This window comes from Lygodium microphyllum, chromosome 1, assembly GCF_053477565.2.
Source record: "Lygodium microphyllum isolate KBCC chromosome 1, Lygodium_microphyllum_v1.1.10, whole genome shotgun sequence".
NCBI classification, from domain to species: Eukaryota; Viridiplantae; Streptophyta; class Polypodiopsida; order Schizaeales; family Lygodiaceae; genus Lygodium; species Lygodium microphyllum.
The window spans coordinates 56,955,247-56,964,692 of NC_141135.1; positions in this window are offsets into that span (position 1 = coordinate 56,955,247).

The window sequence follows — 9,446 nt, forward strand, 5'->3', positions numbered from 1 at the left end:
TGAAACTTCGTTTACTTATCTTTGATTCCTTGCGAATGGTTTGAGCTTCAAGAGTGGCGTCGATGGTACGTCGAATCAAATCTTCAGCTTGAGGTTCTTCTTTGTCGGTAGACGCTCTTTGTAATTTTGCCAATTGCGCTTGCAATGCTTGCCTAGCCCTTCATTCTTCTTCCAATTGCATCATGATTAGATCCAGCTTTTGTTCCATGGTAGGCTCAGGTAGGTCGTCTTCAGCCAAAGGATCATCCATATGTGGTGTCGTCATCCTGTAAAACTCAAAAGACCTTTCTCACTCAAAATCAGGTTAGCGGGATGAGCGTAGCTCAAATTCGGGGTTACAAGGCTATGTGTTTTTGGGTATTTCTTTCTCAATTTTCAGAAATCCTGCAATATTTCCTTCTTCATATGCTGAAAATACTTCAGCAGACCTGCGTATGGGTAGAATACCTTGCCACGAACAACTTTGCAGTTCAGAGTTTCTGCGCAGGAACAACCCTTCTAGGAGTTTTGAGCACTAGTCAGTTCTGACTCCAGTTGACTAGTCTGACTTGCAGAGTTGCAGACTTAGCCAACTTGCAGAGTTGCAGAGTTGCAGAACTTAGGCCGACTTAGTGAACTTGCAGAACTTGATCACAGTCGACTTGCAGGACTTGATTTCTGGAGTGCAAGACTCGGAGTTGCTGACTTGCAGAGTGTAGATTTGTCTTGTCTGACTTAAGTAATGTAACTTAGCTTTAATGGATTAAGCTATAAGCTTAATCGTTGAATTTTCTTGGGGGGGGAGGGGGGGGGGGCGTTTTCTGCATGGCGCGAAATTTTCGGAAGATCCTCTTATACCACGCGATGAATTTCTGAGCAATTAAGCTTCTTCTAAAGCTTAAGTCAAGCTTAAACTTTGGAGAGAGAAGAGATATGAAGTTTTCTCACAGTATATCCACGACTTTGGTGAAGGAGATGATTGTGTGGTCCTCCGCCTATACAGCCTGGTCCTTCGCGATCTGAGAGTAGAAACAGGGGTTCTTGATTGCCAGAAGTCTGCCTGTATCAACGGTTCGCGACGAGATTGACCTTAGAGCCCGATCGTTCCAGGAGCTCCGCCTTCGCACGAGATGGGTAGCGATTGGAAGCTCTTGATCTCAGCTCCGCTCTGATACCACTGGTGTGCAGATAGGTCGCAGTATGCTCACGTAGTGAATCCCGGAAGGTCTCCAAAAACAATGAACTCTACCTTTTTGCACAAAAAACAATGTAAAAAGCATGAACGACAAGAGCAAGAGACCAATTGGGTTCAATCTCCCCCCATGCCTTGTGTGGGTGCTTCACAAAGCATGTATTTTATGTATATTTCCATCTTCATGCTCAATAATAGCCCAATTTACAAAAATATGACAAGCTTTTAGCTTTTGAGTTTGCTTTTTACAAAAATAGAAAATAAAGCTAATGGACGGTGCCCATAGACTCTGGCACACCCAATCTCAATGTCCAAATAGAAATAACATATCCGTGCGCATAGGCGCATACAAAATAATAATAAATAATCGATGCCTCAATAGACATAACAAAATATAGGCGTGGCGCCTATCAAAATATAATCCATAAGTCGAATACTCGCTAGACTCCAATGCTTTCCTCCGCCACTGCTGCTATCTCTACAAATCAACTGAAGCATTCACAATCGTTAGTAAAATAATACAATTAAACCGACAAAAGTGAATACCTAGCAGTCTTCAGCTACATAAATAAATCAACTGGTTAGAAATAAATCCTAACCTTAATTTATTACGAGTGCGCACTCTAAACTCATAAACGTTTATTAATTTAATATGTATTTTGCGAAATCACCCGCTATGGAATCACCCATGTACACACTAAATTAATGAAACGCCCGAAAAGGACAGGCGTCCCCATCAACTTCTCGCACAAAGAATCCACTTTGTGTATGAGCCCCGGTCAACTAAGTTTACGGAATCCACCGTAAAACCTCACGGAATCCACCGTGGAATATGCCTCCTGGCATCATAATCCTCCTAAAGATGGGTTTAAATTATATGATGTGGAGGAAGCTTTACTTACAGAAGAAGTGAATAGAAAGAACATTGATGTAGTCCATACTTCTCATGCACTTATAGTTAGAGGCAAACATGATGGGAAGGGGTTTAAATTATCTAAGTCTTGTGAGCAATGACACAATAAGTCCCTTGGTCATGAGTCCTCTCTTTTTTGTCATTATCGTGGGCAATAGGTTCACATAGAACTGCTCTGGCATAAGATGCACAATGATAGGTGCAAGAAAGGCAAAGGCAAAGTGCAAGATAATGCTAAGTCTTTTGATTATCACACCATTGTTCCTAAGCCCAATGTTAAGATAGAAGAGATAAATCCCTTGGAGTGCAACTCAAATGATTACATACTTGATGCTTCATCACCTAATGCTACTTAATTACTTGATGTTCTTTATGCTTACTCTCAGTGTTGGCTTCTTGATTCAGGTGCTTCCTTTTATATTACCTTGCATGGTCCTTGGTTTTATACTTATTGCACTATTACAAATTTAGTCAGACTGGTTGATGATAGTAGGCCAATCAAAAAGATAACCTATAGTAAAACAACTAACATCACATGATTTATTAGATGACAAGTGTAAACTTGGGATATAGGTCATGTCAAATTGTTTGGGAGATGAAGAAGCTTAGTAGGGTTTTATTTGAGTACAAATGGTCACACAAAGCCAATAAATGTTCTATTTGTTGAAATATGGAATTGCTTAAAGAAAATGAGGTAGACATTACTCCCTCAACAAAGAGGTTAATGACACTCTCAACAATGGGTGTGCTTCTTCAACTTTTTTGTCCATTAAAAAGACTTCAAAGTTTGAGCTTACTACAAGATGTTCTTCTTTCTTATGTTACTTCCATTCTAGTTTTGAAAATAATGGATCATTGTAGACCTAATGTAGCCCTACCATTTCACGAAGAGTCTCACTCTTGAAGTGTTAGTGCTTGGGTATTATGGATCTATAAGAGGTTAAACAAGGGTTGGAGGACTATTCTACTCTAAAGTTGGAAAGGTATGGCTCCTTTTCTTATGTATGTGAGAGACATAAGATTGGCACTTTACTTCTAGTAAGAGGTTATCTTAAGCCCTTGAGCATTTGGACAAAGGGTTCCGAGCATGCAGTTATACTGCAAATACAGTGGGACGAGGAAAGAGTAGATGTTTACTATATATATGCTCGTGATGTGTCAATGAAAAGAGCTTCTCTTTGGAAAATTCTTAAAGAGAAGTTGGCTTTTCCCTCAATCTTGCTATTGGGAGATTGGAATATGGCCATTGAAGGGGCAAATAGGTCACATGGGATATCATGTATGATTCAAGAGGAGGTATGTGAGTGGTTATCTCTTGTGCTACATCATCATCTTAGAGATTTGCTTACTATAGTCTATCGTGTGTTTGGGACCAAGCATGCTTATTTTGGCAAACAAAAGGTGGAACTTCCTAGCGAGCAATATGATGTGCAAAGGTACAATGCTATCATAGATTGACTTCCTTAAAGTCTATTTAGTAAAGTCAAACCCTTCATACTTTATTTTAAAAATGATTTCTTTAATAACTAGACTTTTGAAATGTCTAGGTTAGTGCCTTTGTGCAACATGACTCTTACACAAGTAAAATTGGGTGGCATATTCATTTTCTTCATGGGACAATCCAAGCAATGATTTGTACTACATCTTAACATAAAAAGATTCCAAAATACAAGTGATCTAGTTGAATGATGTTTGGAATATACATATAGACTTGTACTCCTTAATTCTTAGGGTGAACCAAAAGTGAGTAACTCCAACAAGTCCCTTCCACCAAAAGCAAGTTCTAGTGGTCTAATTGACTGATGTTTAGAATAGACATATAGACTTGTAATCCTTAATTCTTAGGGTGAACCAAAAGTGAGTAACTCCAACAAGTCCCTTCCACATGAATTATAAGAGGCCTTTGATTTGTCATTTTTGTCTCTCCTCCATCTTCCTTTGTTGTTGTCCTCTCCTTTCTACACACTTGATAGAGAGAGTCTACTATAGGCATCACTTGTGCATGGATACAGGGAGTGGTGGTTGAGATGTCCCAAAGGTGATGGATGATCTAGTGGCTTAGCACTTGGGCTTGCAACCATGAGGTTGTGATCTCAAGTCTTGTTGGGTCCATCACTCAACTAGACAGCATGTTTCATTATGTGTTTGTGTAAGTTCGTGGGCTTTCCCACTTAAGCACTTGGTTGGTTCTCCTTGATAGGATTGTTGAGGAGTGGGATTCCCTTGCAATTGAGCTCTTCCATTGTTTGGTTCCCTTATCATGAATTATCCTTTCTATGCATAGGACAATGCCACTATGGCTCATGTCGACTCTCTTAGTTAATATTTGAAATGGAGATGCCTACCTTGTAAGCATTTAGAAAGGGGGGGGGGGGGGGGGGGGGATAGGGGTACATTGAGGATCCTTTTTACACGGGGAACAATGCTATTATGGCACTTGCTAGCTCTCTTAGTAGTATTTGGAGGGGAGACACCCACCTTGCAAGATCTAGGCATGAGAGAGAGAGAGAGAGAGAGAGAGAGAGAGTGTGTGTGTGTGTGTGTGTGTGTGTGTGTGTGTGATGTTGAAAAAAATAGGCAACTATGCCAATTGATGGTTAGCATGGGGACGGGCTCTAAGGATGTAGGTGGATCAGGTGACGAATTGGGTTACATATTGAAAGGCTTGAGATGTTTTGTCGAGCGAACCATGGGAGGGTCCGAGTGTGACCACACCATTTTTGTCTTTTACACGAGAGAGAGAGAGAGAGAGAGAGATTGGCTGCGGCCTGCAGAGGCTGCTGCCGCATGTTAGGCTTTGAGCAAAGCATATAGGCTAATGACCTATAAACCCTTCCTTCTCTCTCTCTCTCTCTCTCCCTTCTCTGTGTCTATCTGGCTTCTATATTCTCAGCGAATATAAGATTTATTAAGGAGGGGCGGGGGGGATGCATAGAGACACTGTATTTAAAGAAGGGCCAAAATGGTGGGTGTTTTCCTAAAGTTAGCCTGGAGCCTGTCGTCAAAATCTGACATGGATATAGATAGATAGGTAGAGCTACAGAGTCGAGAGAGAGAGAGAGAGAGAGAGAGAAGAGTTTTCAAGAGACGGGAAAAGGGTCTCGGCTCTCTCGATTGTCGAGTTGACTGGCTTGCGGGTCTCAAACGAACATACAGCTGAGAGAGAGTGTGTGGCATGTGTGTGTATGTGTGACGTGTATGAGAGAGAGAGGCACATGTGCCCTCTCACATGCATCCATGTCCTGTGTTGGCATCCACTATCTCGTTTTAAGAAACTACACGACATCACACCTTAGTGGCATGCACCTTGTTCCCGCACTTCTAGCCCCTTTGCATCCAAAGCACACCATAGTGGCTTGCACCTTGTTCCCTCGCTTCGAGCCCCTTTGCATGCAACGCACAAAAAGCTCTTGTCTCTATAGGCACCCACCTCCACCCTCAATAAGCTCTTCCTCTACAATAATGCCTCAAAGGAGACCTCCAAGTTCTAGGACGGTTTAGTCATCTACCACTCTTGTCCAACCTCGATAAACTCTTCCTTTACAATAAATCTCCAAGTTCTAGGAGGGTTCCTTGCATATCTTTGTAAATATGCTCATATTAGGGGACCTTAGGCTAGTAAAAATGGAACATGAGAAAAACAAGCCCTCTTATTGTGGGCACATCAACGAACCAAAGTTAGGTTATAGCCATCCATCCTCAATGTAAAAATAGTAGTTGTTGTAGTTACCCAATCAACGAGAGCAATTCAAACTAGAAATCGTTAAAAAAAACCTCTACACATGAAAGCCCTAGATAGAATATACAACATGCCTCTACTTGTAAGACTACTAATTCAAAGTAAACATGGATTGGCTACTATATCCTCCGAAGAGAGAGACACACACAAGGAGGGAGGAGAAAGGTCTTTAGCACATACATCTTACTTGAGATCCATGTATGTACAGTGACTGAATGGCACTGTAGCACATATTATTCCACAATTTTGGGAGAGGTGGCAATCAAGGGTAAAGTAGTTCCTTTGCTTTTGTTTGTTAGCTTCGCACTGCTTCATCTAAGGCATATACATGATAGCCTACTAGTCCTTATATTTTCGCTCATGTTGCCATTTGGATTCCTTCTTTCCGTGATTGACACACTTTGTCTTCCGAGAGAGAGAGAGAGAGAGAGAGAGAGAGAGAGAGATGTGAACAAGTGCTTTTATAAAATATATAAATAATATCATAAAGGGCATCCTTGGGAAAAAATTATGCTATAGAGGAAGAGCCATCAAATGGAGAAACAAACAAAGAAGACAAAATAAGACCTGAATATGTATAAGCATTCACTTGAAACATCAAAGACTTCCCTATGTAAGAGGAGTAGTAAAAAGATAAATAATTGAAGGCAACCTATTGCATTGTAGAAATAACATGAAACTAGTGAGCCTTAACTTGTGTTGCTAGGTTTAAAAAGTTGTTAGGTATGCTTCTACCCACATAAGGATAACTCCTACATGATACATGTCTAATAAAGTGGATGAGCAAGCACAATCAAACACTGCCCACAACCAACATGGTATGCCCCCTTCATGGTGTCTAAAGCAAAACAACATAAAAAAGCAATCAAATGTATATGCAACTCAAGGTTAAAGAATGAAAGATTGACACAACATATACACATGATAAGCGCAAAGAGACAAGTGGATGTATTGATTGAAGTTGTTTGTGCCAAAGAAGTTGGTCTACTAATGCTTCCATGTCCTCTACCTCATTGTCATATTTCTCCTTTTACAACCCATGTGTCACTATTACTTTAAAGTTGAAACCTACTCTATAGTTGAATAAGACTCATAAGAGTCAACAAAACAATGGAAATGCAAATATGAATATGGGTCAAACAAAAAGAAGATTATAGTTGCTCTCTCTCTCTCTCTCTCTCTCTCTCTCTCTCTCTCTCTCTCTCTCTCTCTCTCTCTCTCTCTCTCTCTCTCTCTCTCTCTCTCTCTCTCTCTCTCTCTCTCTCATCTCTCTCTCTCTCTTCTTCGTGCATGGACCTTAGGACATTCTAAAGGTGGAAGCTATGATAGAATGTTGCTTCCTCCTCTTCCATGCCGCATAGAGCTCATGTAGCTCCATCTCTTCCTCATCTAACCTATCACTTACACCCATTTGTGTTCTTTTTTCAAACATGAATGCAACAAATCTTAGCCTAAATATAGCATAGATCCATGAGACAACTATTTAGAAAAATGACTTTGAAAGTAGCTAGGGCACAACAATGTGCTATGGGGCAAAGATGGCCATGTGTACGACACAACCAAGACACTACCCTACTACAAAGCACAGCCCCACCTATGCTTCGACACCATGGCAAAACTTGCATAGCTTCTCACTTGTCTTCAACATATGCACACATATAAACATAGGGATATAAGTGTGTCATATAATAGGGTCATATATATATATATGCCCCCCCACAAGCTTTCACATTGGTGCCTTGAGTGGATTCTATATTCCTTTGTTTTTTGTTGCCACAAGGCTTTGTAACCTAATCTTGAGAAGTATTCACCATACTTTTATAAAATTGTTGGATTATTGTAATAGCTTTTTTTAAAAAATATCCACAAAGCACATATTACTTTTTTATCTACTTCCTACTAACACAAACCCCTAGACATATAAGAGCTAGGGCAGACACAGATCAATTGACCTGAGTGAGTCAACTAAGTTGATAAAATCACTTGTGTGGCCTACATACTTAACTTGATTTAGCCTACCCTCCATAAACAATGGAACTTATTCCAATGAACAAAGTTCCTCCAAAAATGGTACATACTCGATTCACTTGCCAAAGTGACACTGAAATGGCATGCATTCATTGGTTGTGAGTGATCTTCTCTCTCCTTTCCCTCATTCTCTTGCCTCTACTTGACTCTCTCTCCCCTCAAATTTAGGCTTGCTCCTTTATTTAATGTGCCTATTTTTAAGCTGATGATTTTTAGTAGCCTTTTCTTTTACTTGCATGAGGAGGGGTTGCCTTAAGCTCACAAGTTGAGCACCCAAGTTAATAGATTTGGGCATGTCCCAGCTCTAAGTGGACAACATGACCCTATATGCACCAAAATAAGAATGTATAAAAAGTTGATGGGGAAATTTGTCTAATCGTTGTAGTAGATCATACTCATATGAGTTGTGAATCACCATAGTCCCAAAAGACAACACTTACTTGAGAGAGAGAGAGAGAGAGAGAGAGAGAGAGAGAGAGAGAGAGAGAGAGAGAGAGAGAGAGAGAGAGAGAGAGAGAGAGAGAGAGAGAGAGAGAGAGAGAGAGAGAGAGAGAGAGAGAGAGAGAGAGAGAGAGAGAGAGAGAGAGAGAGAGAGAGAGAGAGAGAGAGAGAGAGAGAGAGAGAGAGAGAGAGAGAGAGAGAGAGAGAGAGAGAGAGAGAGAGAGAGAGAGAGAGAGAGAGAGAGAGAGAGAGAGAGAGAGAGAGAGAGAGAGAGAGAGAGAGAGAGAGAGATGTGTTGGAATGGAGAAGGTGAATGAAGTAAGAAGTTTGAGAGGTTACTATCTAGGTTTGGGTGGTTTTTCCTTGCTTAATGATTATCCAACATACTTTAACTTTGGTATATAGCATACATATCATAAAGGGAGGAACATAATGTTTTGGAACTCTTACTGGTTAGCTTGCAACCAAACAAGAATTGACATGTCAGGATCTAAAGGCTAATTTGTATAAGCCTTAAATACCTTGGTTGAATAGGGGGCATATGGGGACTACAAGATTAGTAAGAAGGACAATAAAGATATCAACCATGATAAAGTTATGATTGGACCCTTGTTCTCCATGAAGAAGTCCTTATGTCTACCAATTCCCTTCCAATAACTACTTTCTTTCTCATGGAAAGAGGCTTTTTAACCATTTGGTCCCTAGGTAAACCCCTTTAGAGTAAATGCCAACCATTTGTGGCTCATTTATGTCACAAATGTGGGCACAAATTCTCCCAAGCCTGATTCATCTCCTTCTATAAGGTCATAAAAGAAAAGGCTATAGTGGACTGGGATTAAAAAGAGGGATCCCTTGATTCAAGAAGGTAGTTGGTGATAACTCAAGTTACAAGAGTAGGAATGTTAGCATGAATATAAGATTTGTTGTAATCTGAGAATGAAATTGATCTTGATCCTTGACCTGCATTTGTCAAACCTTATAGTTGTGTGTGTGTGTGTTGGGGGGGTTGAAAGGTAGCAAGTGGGTAGTTGTGTGTATTTTATCTTAGAGGAGAAAAATGGACTTATTGTAGCTCTCTCACCATGAGTAGAGTGACAACATATTTACTCTCTTTACATGCTTGTAAGTATTGTTTGATACCTAAACGCCATGCA